Below are 12,928 nucleotides of genomic sequence, written 5' to 3' on the forward strand. Positions count from 1 at the left end.
AGAAGATTGTCAGGTGGATGTGGGAGTTAATTCTTCCCCCTAACTTAGCACTGTGAGGCCACCTCTGGAGTGCTGGGTCCAAATCTGAGCTCCTCATTAGAAAGGAGACATGAACATATTGGAGTAAGTCTTGCAAAGGATCACAAAGATCGTTAAGGACTTCAGGCAGCTGACATGAGGAGAGGCTGAGAGACCAGAGACCCTTCAGCCCAAAGAGAATGCTTGCGGAAATCCTGTCAATGTGTCTAAATACCTGATGGTGGGGGGCGGCGGGGTAAAGAAGATAATCTTCTCTCAGTAGTATTCAGTGAATGGATAAGACACAAACTTATATACAAGAAATTATGTGAAAGCAGAAGAAAAAGCTTTTTTACTGTAAAAGTGGTCAGACACTGGACCAAGTTTCCCAGGGAGTTTGTGGAGACTCCCTCTTTAAAGATATTGACAACTCAGCATGGGCACAACCCTTACTAACCTACTGTAATTGATCCTTGTCTTATCAGGAATACTGAACTAGAAGAATTCCAGAGGTTCCTTTTGACCTGAACAGTTCTATGATGCTGTACTATACAATCACATTGTACTATAAGGAGCACTAATTTACATTGATTTCAGCAGCTTATCTAGCTATGCCTTCATACATTGTTCAAACAGGTTCAGATGAGACTGATGATCTCTAGAGATTCGGCTTTTATTTCCTTGATTTTATAGTGTGCTTTTGTGTAAAAAGCAGCAAAATGAAAATGTATTTTAGCTGCATTATTTAAAAAACTGAGAATATTTATACTCTTTCTTTTTTCAAAAGGGCTCAGTACTTAATGCCAAGTCATACTGTGATTTTGTACTTAGACAAAATTCATGCTGAGCATTCCCAGTTTGGCAAAACACTCAGGAACCTTCACAACAAATGCAATGTATGCCCTAACTAAAAGAGCTGTGACTGTGTTGTCAGTTTGATAAAATAAAGATAAAAACAGTGGTAATGCCCAGTGTTTCTAACTGCCTGTTGTGTCTTTGTTGTAGAACTTCTGTACAAACTGCAGTACAGTCTTCCTCTGTCCTATGCATTAATTTAAGACTATGTGACTGTGCTGTCACAGTGACACAAATGAAATTAAACTGCTGATATGGTCTTTTTTGCCTCAACTAGACAATAGAGAAGTTTATATACATATTAATCTTTCTTTTCTACTTCATGTGAAATGAAAAATAAAATTTATTTATTTATTTCACATTTTGTGGTCTGAGAAAACTGAATGCAATGTGCTGATGGAATGGTATGACAAAACAAACCTTGAACAATTTTTTTCAGGAAAAGAAACCCCGAAACTTTCATGTTTACTACAGTTATAGGTTTGATAATTCTTATTTTAAAATTATTTCAGGATAAAGCTAGTATTTACACTCAAAGTGAGAAAATCTGGGGATGGAATTAGTGGTATTATGGGATTTGAAAAAAAATCAAGATTCTTAATGTGAAAATGCATTTAAGTTAAATTTATATCTTGCTTAAATTAAATCCAAAATGTGCTTGAATTGTCCTCTTCCTTCCCCCAAAAATGTGAAACCCCAAAATAATGGAAATGTTTAAATATACAGGTGTTGATACAATTTTTCTGAAATGTCATCTATTCTGTAGATGTGCTCCAGCACAGCACAGCTGGACATGTGTTATGCAATTGACATTCTTACCAATTTCAGTGCTGCCATAAAACCAAAAAGTCAACGCTATGGTGTACTCCAGTCTCAGGGGTTTCAAAAGGTCTTAGATAGTAGTTTGTTTATCCAAGTATCTATAATTTTTTTTTTTTTTTTGAGCTAACCACTCAGATTAAGGAATTCGCACCTTTAGAAATGATTCATCTTGTCATAAAATGTACTTCTACAATTAATCGTTTCAGCGCAGAAAGAATCGTGCCTTGCAGAGTGTACCACCTGGGGAGTCTTTCTGCTGTGCCTTTTGCAACCGGACGTGTCTATCTCATATTGGCCTTTTTAGCCACCAACGCGCCTGCAACAAGCGTGGGTAGAGCCTTCCCAAATCTTCGTTCGCGAAGCCTAGCCATGAGGATGGCAATTAATCATGCATTTGAGTTATGTTCCTGACTATGTGCCTCAGCAGTGAGGAGTCTAATACAACCAGTTCAAGAAGATGCTATGCTGGAGATGTTTAAAACTAAATGAGAAAAAGCCCCAGGTTTCTTGGTAGGGACTAAAAGCTCTGGAAGCACTGAATCACCAGCCATTGGGTGATCCCAAAGTATATTTTTTTTTAGTGTCAATGGCAGTTCAAAATTTGTAAAAAGTAAAGGCTCTTGAATCAGTGCTAAAACTGAACTGCTTAGAAGAAATAGAATTTTGCCCCAGAAGGCAGAAACATGGTTATACCTCACATTTTAGAAACAGCCTTTAATGTTTCCACAATCGCTACTTTATGTGAAACATATCTAAAAATATCTGATTACACAGAGACATTTTGTCATCTGTTCTTTGCATTTATTATTATTTGCTTGGAAAATAATTTAAGCTATCAAACTATTCTGTGAAATACATACTGCAAATCCTAAGGTTGAAATAGTTTAAACAGAAATATCACATGTGCATGAGCTTCAGTAAACAAAACAAGGATAAGCACACACATACACAATATATGTAAGGACTAGCCAAAAGAGATACTATCAAAAAAAAAATAGAAACATAGCAAGAAGAAAGGCATACCAGAAGGTCCAGTTATGCTACTCGTGCTTGCAGAACCTGACAGAAGATGCAAATGCTACAAAACTGAAGGACATTAGCTGTGTGGCAGAACTTTAGAACATCATTCATAGTAAATAGGGTGATAGAACTGAATTCTGGAAAAAGGAAGATATATCACTCTACTAAAAGGTAGATCTGGCATGTGAAATGTCAGGGATTTATTGAAATTTGCTGTCCATGAGTTGAGAAAAAACAAAGGATTTACGTGTCCTAAGTATCATGGAGTAGCAGAAACAAAAATAAAAGGTAACCATGAAGAAAGCACAGAAATATGTGCTCTACCATTTAAGATGACAAAGAGGATCCTGGTTGTTCACTAGTTACACCAAGAGAAGAAGTATTCCACAGCCCTCTGATGATGTCTTTTTTATCCCAAACACATGTAACACCTCTGGGTGGATGGCAAAACTCTGGGCCTTGAGCTGTTTAGGTAAAATCAGCATTACCAACAGCTTAAAGGCAAACGAGGCATAAAGGTATCGTGACGGCAAAATAATATGTCAGCAGATACGCAGGCTGCTGTGCTCTTTACTAGTTTCAGTTACCAAGTTGATTTAAATTTAATTCCCTGAAGAGCTCATTACCATACTCTAGTTTGGAGTGTTTAAATTGTCATCACGTAATTGCATAATAAGGAAAACACACGTTTTATCAAATTATAGTAAATGCAGGAATTTCAGAATTCCCTAAAAACTGTCTTATCCATAAGTCCATTTGAAGCTCAATACAGGAAAAAACAAACAAACAAAACAACCACCCCCCCTTCAAAAACCCAAGTGACCTAATGCATATCACACTTAACACTTCAAAGATAAGCTATTCAGGTTTCTTTTTCTCCACTTCATACACCAGGCACGATGTCTCAATTTATAATAAGTTTTGTCAACTATTTATAGTCAGCTAGGAATTATTCAAAGTGTGCTCATTAAATGTTTACCCATCATCTCTGTTAAATATGCTTCCTTTTGCCCATATTAATAGAAGTATTTGACTTCCTCTCACCATCTTGTGAAATGCAAGGTAATTTGCAATGAGAGCAAAAATACTGAAATCACGACAGGAACTCAGATAACATTAGATTTCTTTTAAAAATGCAATTAGTATTTTTCCATGATATTGATAAGTTTTTATTAATCATAGAATCATAAAATTGTTAAGGTTGGAAGAGACATTGAAAATCATCAAGCGCAACCATTACCCCAGCACTGCCAAATCCACCACTAAACAATGGCCCTAAGCACCACAGCTACATCTTTTAAACACCTGCAGGAATGGTGACTCAGCCATTCCTACCTTCCCTAGGAAGCCTGTTCCAATGCTTGGCAACCCTTTTGGGGAACTAATTTTTACTAATATCCCATCTAAATCTCCCCTGACACAAATTAAGGCCTCTTATTTCCTCTCATCATGTAACTTCTTACCTGGAAGAAGAGACCTACACCCATCCCACCATAACCTTCTTGCAAGTAGTTGTAGAGAGCCATAAGGTCTCCCTGGGAAGCCTCCTATTCTCCAGGCTAAACAACCCCAGCTTCCTCAGCCACTCCTAATAAGACTTGGGCTCCAGACCAGCCACTGTTCCTAAGACTTGGGCTCCAGACCCTTCACCAGCTCCACTGCCCTTCTTTAGACATACTCCAGCAGCTCAATGTCTTGCTTGTGGTGAGGGACCCAAAACTGATCACAGTTCCTTACTTCCCCAAGATTAGAAAACTATATTTTCATGATTGCTATGCCCGAGATGGCCTTCAGCCATCACATCACCTACCAGTTCTTCTCTATTCATAAGCAGCAGGTCCAATGGGGCACCTCCTCTGGTTGACTTATTCACCAGCTGTGTCTGGAAGCTACCTTCTTTATGGAAGCAATTTTGATGCAGGGTGTAGGACCCTGAGATTAGCTCGGTTGGTTAGAGCATAGTGTTAATAACACCAAGATTATGCACTTGATCCCTGTAGGGGCTATTCACTTAAGATTTAGACTCAAGGATCCTTGTGGGTTCCTTCCAACTCAGAATATTCTGTGATTCTGTGAACTTAACCTCAGCAAAACTACCTAACTAGATCAGTTTTCATCCTTGTTGTTCTTCAGTTCCACTTGCAAAACCTTGCACCTGTTATGTCATGGCACCTGGGAAGGTGAGGCAATCATAGAGGTGGCACATCTGCTGTGCCAGGCAGGAATTTATCACCATTGCCCTCTATCACTTAAGTCAACACATTCAGCCAGGTGGAGAGAAGACAGAGAATCCTCCCTATCTTGCATCCTGTCTGCCTGTCTGGCCTGTCCCAGGGAAGGTACAGTGTGATTCCGGTAGTTCTACCTTTCAGATCCCCTGATGCTCCTCAACTTACGCCCTCTTAGAGCTCTGTCACTAAGCAGAGGAGTGCCCCTCTACCTGGGCACACCTTCCACAGGTGTGCTCACTGCTCCCATCCAGTACTGCTATAACAGCAGGGCATAGCCTGCAGCTTATACCTGGGTGCAGTGTCTTCCCACCAGAGCTCTGTCTGGGTAGCTGCATAAAGTCATGGTGTGTGCAGAGCTTAGGGAGGCCATGGTTTTCTTCTGGGTGGATGCCATTGCTCCACGGTTGAGCTGGCAGGGCTTCAGCACCTTTTCTGCATGCCCTTCTGCACAAATTGCCATATCATGCCCTGGCTGATGTGCCGTGCCTGTTTGCCCATTCTGTTGGTGGCAATCCTAGTCACTGGTGCTCCTTAAGTGCTTCTTTTATAAATGGAGGGCTTGGCAGCCATTGCTGCTGGCTCTGCCCAGATCCTGTCAGCTGCTGTTGCACGAGCTGGGGGCTACCAGTGGCTCTTTTCTCACTCTTAGGTTCCTCTAGTTCAGGGACCCCCTATCCACCACTCCAGAGTGTTCCTCTGCAGATTGTGCTGGAACTGGAACTGTTTGCCTTGGCGACTGAGTAACTAATGTTACAGAGGAAGACTAATTGTGCTTTTATACTTAGGGTAGCAGATGGTACTCAAATGTAGGAAATCTGGCAGGTATGTGAAGTAACATTTAGACATTCTTCAGGTGTTTTTTTGTTTGTTTGTTTGTTTTTCATCAAACAGAAATCTGCTAATATAGAGTGTAGTAGTTTGATTTTTAGGCCTTCCTTGGTAACTGAGGTCAAAACCAAGGAAGTATTCCATTCTATTCCTTTATGTGAACAGAGGTATAAATAAGATGGAGAGAGAGATCTCTTCCCCTCTTCTCTCCAGTGAACTTGGGAGACAGCAGGTCCCTGCAATTGGTCTCGCTTATCTGGAAGCTGAGGCCTGCTCAGCTTGTTGCTTGCCACACAGGAGGTGGAGGGTGCTGGCCGTGTCTGGCGATCCTGCTTTTCTTAAAGGAAGTGGTGAGATTTCATTTTACTAGTTCTTTATTTTGCCAGTTCCCAGGTTTTGATTGCGCATATTTGGGTTTTTTTGTTCCTTTTCATCCCTTTTCCCTTCCCCTTCCCCTTTTTTTGGGGAGCTGTTTGGGGTTCTCGTATTAATACGTACATAGGATTTTAACTGTATATAACTGTGATATATGTGAAAACATATATATATATTTTGATATAATTCCATTGATTTCAGTTTCTCTGTTTCTATAGTTTTTTTTTTCCTTTGCCTAAAGGGGGAGGGAGGGAAAGGCTTTTGCTGGGTCTTGGAGACTTGGCGGGAAACCAGCTCCAAACTTGGTCATGGAGCTAGACCACACCTAGCAGAGAAATTCTACCAAAAAAAAATCAGCAACTGAACAATTGTATATGTAGTAGGAGTAAAATATCCCTTCCTTTCAGTAGATTTCTGTAACATTTTCCCTTTCACATATTGTCATCCTTAAAAACCCTACCTGGATGTATTCAAAAACACGTTGAGATTAAGTATTGTTTGAAACCTAACAGAAGAAATAGAATTGCATTTATGGAAAAGCCTGAAATAAAATCTACCATTTTTCTTTCTTTGTTCTTCCTGGATAAGACTTCGCTTTTTGCTGAGATCTGAGTACACAGACTCTCAGGGTCTTACTGTACTGCAACAAAGTCAGTAGATTTCTCCAGGAAGATTTCTTTTTTTTTTTTCCTTCTTGGCTCTTTTTCTCTCTGTCTTTATTTGTGTGATACCACATTACCTTATAATCGTTTGGCTACAGAAAAATGGCAATTCCTTTTTCCTGTTATGCAATTTCACTTAATTCAGAAAGTACTATCCAAGAATAAGGTAAACAGGTGGTTGCCTTTTTTGCTGTTTTGCCATATGCTTTGAACAGAACACAACATAAAAAGGACACACAGTAAACAGCAAAGAAATTAAACAGTTGCATCACCCACCTCAGTTAGGAAATTCTTATCAGATTATGTGTAGGAATATGAGTTAAATCTTTTATTAAAATAGCTGCAACTACATCCTCCCCTCAAAGCCTTTAACAACCTTCCTAGTAGAATCTATGGTAAAAACAAAACTATTAAAAAAAAACAAACAGAAACCCCCCACCAAACCAAAAGTAATAGAAATAAGAGAAGTGTGACTGATGAATCCAAATATTTAAACCACTTAAATATTTATGCTTTCTTTGGAGAATTTTAACTTATGTGAAACCTGATCATGCCATTAATTAGTTTATTGTGGTGTAAACCTGTCCATCATTCCCACAAAAAAAACTTTAAGGCTAAAAAATGGACAGATGGTAAGGTGAATTCTGTCTGTCTGTAGACAGAATATTAAACAGTCTAATTCTATTTTTCCTATTATTTTTAAGATATTTGATGCATTTTTACTCTATGTGGAACTAGGTACAAGATGCAATGTGTTGTAGTCTCTTACTTTAGAATATTGTATTCTTTTTAACAGCCATAGAACTGTTTGAAACGTTTCCTGCCATTCAATTAATGCAGGTGCAAAGAAAGATGTTCCATGAGAATTTTCACTGGATCTCCCAGCTGATGCAGTTGGTGAATCAATTCAGGAATTAAACAATTTATAAAAATGAAGTAGGAAGAGGGATGATTTTTTTTTTCTCTTTAGATTAAAGCTTGGGCATGTGTATGAATTTAGGCACCTTGATAAAATATGTACATAGTGATGAACTTTCCAAAAACTTGCTCAGCTCTTTTTAAACCTGAAAGACTCCAAACAATTCATAGTTTCAGTCTATTCAGGAAAAAACTTCAGGTTGCCTCTTGTGGACTTCAGGAAGGAGCTAGATGAAAAATCCATGTTTCCCATGTAAAGAATTAATCGTTAGCTCAATATGTGTTACAGGTGAGGATGAAATTCTGGTTGAATTCTCCACTCCGTCTGGTTTAGCAGAAACTTGTGTCTTGAGTTAGCAGACTTTGCAAAGCCAGAAAACAAAATAATCAAAACATCGGCTTGACATTGTGTGGACCAACACTTCACAACTAAGATGTAAATGGAAAGGATTTTTCCCTTCTCTGGAGAATTCTATTTATTAAGAGGTAAGCTGGGAAAAGACCCTCTCCCATGTGTTGAATCTGAAAAAAAAAAAAAAAAGGAAATTTTTAATTTTGGATGTAAACACATGGGATTTACCTGGATGATTTTTTGTTTGTGAGTAAATATGCAAAACTGAATTCTTGAATTTTCAAGGGGAAGCTGGATAATTCATAGCTGTCCCTGGCACGGGCTGTTGTGTATTTTGAAAACATTTGTATTAAACAGAAATGAATCTTTCATTTAAAAGAGACAGAAGACAAAACCCCCAGAAATTACAAAACTGAGAACATTATTTGTGCGCACGGTCCATTTTTGATTATGTAAACCAGTGACTTGATGTTCCAGAAAGAAAGTGTTACAAAAAATAAAGAATTCTGAAGCAAAGAAGTGGCTGTGGAAAGAAGAAGGGGGTTCAGAAAGGATAAAGGAAAGATTCTAGCTGGAGGAAAGTTCTTTAAACTGGGAGAAGATCCTGGAGATGGGAGAGAAGTATGAGGATAAATGCCTGACCTTGGCTGGTGATGCCCCAAACTACCAGGAGCTGCATAGCAGGAACCAACACAGCCTGATCCTCCCAGAGCAGCAAAGATGTTCCTGCAGGGAAGGGAAGTCAGCATCTAGTGAACTACTTATCTCTATGTTTTTTTTCAACCTAAATGATTCTGTGAACTTAATGTTGTGGGAAAGGGAGGGAGATAACCAAGCAGAAAAAAAAGCTCTAACCTCTTTTGTTTGTTTTCTATAAAGAACTTGCTTGACTGAATAAAGATTTGTTAGCTCAGGGACTCATCTCATCCCTTCTGCTATCCATATTGGTCTCCAAATCATAATCTTTTTATTTTGTGTTCTCTCTGTTCTCATAAATACTTTTGCAAATACACACAAGTATACAATGTTAAACCAAAAGGGTCTAAGACCTGTATTAGTGTACCCATAGTCTTCATAATGCTTTCTCTGAATGTGTTAGAAGAATTTTGTCCATCCTCTTCAAATCAGACTGACAACAGTTGTTGGTTTTGAGAAGGATTGGTAAAAGACTAAATATTTGTTCTTTTTCTGACTTCATACCAAGTAGCTGAGAAGTTATTCACTTCTCATTGCTGTTTAAGGAGAAGACTGAAACTCCTGAGCAGGAACAGGTTGCCACTCCTGATTTTAATTTACCCATTCCCATCTCTTTCCCAGAATACCACAACTGGGATGACAGTAACTCACATGTACTAAATGCACTAGTCTCAAAACTGGCTAGCCTACTGTGATTTTGAACTGAACAATTGAAATGCCTCATGTCTGACTTGCTGCTTGCCATTTAGGGACTAGAAATTATTTTTGTTCCTTTCACCACAGTGAGTGACACAGGAAAGTTACTTGCCTCAAGAGAAATTATTACCCTAATTGTAGCAATCTAGTTAAATAAATACTATCAGGAACTTTCTCCCTTATCCGCCATCACTTGTCTTCATAGAAAAATCCATGAAGCATAATCTGAGCATAAAGTGTCTGGAGAATTTCTTTTTATTATTTCTTTACTGTTGCTGAGGACTGTCTTGCAATCAGTCAAATGTTTATATGAGGATAGAACAAGTAATACGCACACCAAACACAGAACTTCACTGCGCATCTGACATAATAAGAGGGTAGAAGCAGAATTAATCTCCTCATCTTAATTGTGATGGTCATATAAAATTACACAAAATATTTCTCGCCTGTACCCTCCTTCCCCCCCACTCCCCAAATATTTTCTAGGGTTAAAACAAGTTGCTGCTATCACTATTATTATTATTGAGGCTGTATTATGACCCGTAGACAAAAGACAGTAGTAGTAGTAATCCAGCTATCTCATAACTCCAGCAGTGTAATTCCAGAATGTTTTGAAAGTATGGTCTTTTCTTGACACTTCTCAGAGGATTGCTGAGGAGAAATGCTCATTTACTAATATGACTGAAAAGCACTGTCACTCCAAATCACCACAGCCATTTAATGAAAATGGGCTTTTCAGCAATATAATAGATGCTGCCAAAGCAGGGATCAGAAAGAGAAGAAAGGGAATGAACTAAGTAACATGAGCTGTTAAAAACGTCAACTGTGTTTTGCTAAGATGTCTGACACAAGATGGTATCTGCCCTGCTGAATAATTTCCTTCACCAGCTTCAGCTACCTGAAAATGTCTTCACTTTTTTTCACAGGCCGCATACTGGCTGATAAGGTGAAAGGTTTCATTCCTATCATGTTAAAATGAGTCATTTATACAGAAGCATTTTTAAAGGTGCTGCTACTGCAATCGTTCAGATGATGCCCAAGGAACAGTATTTAACTTTTTTTAAAATTTTTCCTGTTGAAACTAGTGCTTGGTCTTCCAAGTTCACTAATTACTATGATGTTTACCTTTACATTTATATAATAAATAACTGGCTCCGATTCTAAGCTTCTTTTCTTCTATAGTCTTTTACTATAAGGTCCAGTATTTCAAAATTGGTTTTCATCTTGATTGAGAATGAAAATCTGAAATATACATTTATTTGATGATGCAGAAGGTAATGAAAACAAACCAAACCTTACAGATTTATCGTGTGGTACTGTTAATATTCTTTTCATTTTTGAGGCAACACTCAGTTGTTCCCTTATAGATATCAAATACTAAATAAGTGGTACCTTGCATGTCTCCAGGTGCTGACAGAGCATATAAGTTCCCCACAGATCCTAATTTGTAACTGCCAACCCACATTTTGCTTATCCTAGGGTATTGTAGATGGTCTTGGGTGCCTGTGAGAATGAAATAGATCAAGTTGCTATACGTAGATGAGTTAAATTCTGACATACTAACATATGAAGGATAAGCATGTTTCGTCATGCATTCTGTTCAATTGCATGCTAATTTCATGTTCTACCATAGAATTGATTTGAGACAGACCACTGTCAACTCTTGAGATAAGACCAGGATGTTATGATTCAGGTACCACTGAAAACATACTAAAAGGAAAGAAATGTCTTTGAAAGTTTGAATATACTATGTATTGAAAGACTGACCAATACACCAGAAGTTTTAGCCTTCATGTGAAATCCTGCAGAAGCAATCCCATTTCATAGTCTCTTTGCATAGTAGCTGTTGGATAGCTTTACGCAATATTGTCTTTATTTGAGCAAATCAGAATTGTAAAAAAACACATTTGTTTTAGGGGGATAATTTTATCTCTCACAGAATACTAAAAATTTTGCTCTTGGATTTCATTCCCTTATTCTGAAAATTCTTTATTAACTTATGTTTTACCTTTCAGCGTATGCCTTCACTGTCTAAGCAGAAACATATCCTCAAAATTCTACAGACAATTATGTACACAACTGCTGTATATTCAATGCTGCATACAAAGTCTACACGACGTCAGAAATTTTAAAATGTAGGAATGTTTCTTGTTTTACAAATGGAAACTCTAGAGATAGTCTTGAACAATCTGAAATCTGACACCGTATAAACATCTCTTTATTTTTCAGTAAGCATTTGGACAATTCTTTCAGGCATATGGTTTGATTCTTGGGGTGTCCTGTGTAGGACCAGGAGATGGACTCAATGATCCTTGTGGGTTTCTTCCAACTCAATATATTCTATGATTCTATGATTTATTTCTTAATAACTTATTATTTTAAATATAGACCATGAAATTACAATTGCTATTTTACATCATCACTACAGAAGAAAAAAATAGCTTTACCTTATAAAACCAGGGGGGGTTGTTTGTTTGTCTACTTTCTGTTTTTAGTATTGGTATTTGTTATTTGTTGAATTCAAGAATAAATTAAAACAGCTTCAGATGTCCCTCTCTGAATTTTCTCCCAGACAAAAGTATATTATATAACATATTACATGAATTCTATTTTTCTGTTTCCTTTTACTATCCTGTGATAGAGTGATGGAGTAGATTTTTTTAACTTAGAAGTAAAAAGGTCATTGAGTAAAATAAAAATACTAAAGGAAAAACGTTTCCAGAAAATGAGCAATTTTACATGATGTCCTAGTATCATGACTTGAAAAGACTTTCCCCCCTGGAGCTGGAAGGTGGCTAGTTCCAGGAGTGGCGTTTTTGGTGGTGAGCCAATCAGAGCTTGGTGCACCCCCGTGGAAATGACAGATTCACAAAACTGGAAAAGAAGGCTTGTTGGCATAGCTGGAATTAGAGGGAAGCCATGAGGTAGAGAGAGGGGTCAAGGGCTTTTCCCCTGGTCCTGTTCTGGCCAGGGGGCCAGACATGGCATAGCAGCCGAATTGAGCCCCCCCCAAGACTGATGGTCGAGGGGAAACCCCAAAATTTGTAGAGGCCCCTGGACTGCAGCGTTTGTTCCCCCCCCGCCACTGAGAGGCGACGGACTGGGGCTTGAGTGGCCACCAGGGACTGAAGCCAGGCTCCTGGCGGCAGGCACAGCGCTGGAGCGGAGGCAGTGGGGGCCGGGGGTGGCCTGGAGCGGGTTGAGACAATAGCCATGAACCTGGAGAGGTGACATCAACATGCAGCCACGGAGTAGCCTGGGACGGGCTAGGGCACACAGCCACGATGATGAAGCGGCAGCAGCACGCAAAATGCAGAGCGAAGCAGACCTGGAATGGCCCAGAAGGTACCAGCGTCCAACTGAGACAGAGAAGACGGAGAGAGATCTGCTGGAGTGTTCTTGGGGTAGGGACTTGAGCCAAAAATCTCTAGAACCCTTTTTACGTGGGGAGGGTG

General features: G+C 38.8%; 2 long non-coding RNA genes across 2 annotated transcripts in view; both read left to right on the top strand.

Moving 5' to 3' along the window:
• LOC135409862 (uncharacterized) overlaps window positions 1–12,928 on the top strand; it is a 137,316-nt gene that overhangs the window by 41,234 nt on the left and 83,154 nt on the right. The gene's annotated exons all lie outside the window — the stretch shown is intronic.
• On the top strand, window positions 3,331–12,032 carry LOC135409861 (uncharacterized). The gene is made up of 3 exons (XR_010428390.1): window positions 3,331–6,124; window positions 8,019–8,215; window positions 8,559–12,032. It is a non-coding gene; the product is annotated as an uncharacterized LOC135409861 (long non-coding RNA).

The sequence above is a fragment of the Pseudopipra pipra genome, chromosome 2 (genome assembly GCF_036250125.1).
Source record: "Pseudopipra pipra isolate bDixPip1 chromosome 2, bDixPip1.hap1, whole genome shotgun sequence".
Classification (NCBI taxonomy): domain Eukaryota; kingdom Metazoa; phylum Chordata; class Aves; order Passeriformes; family Pipridae; genus Pseudopipra; species Pseudopipra pipra.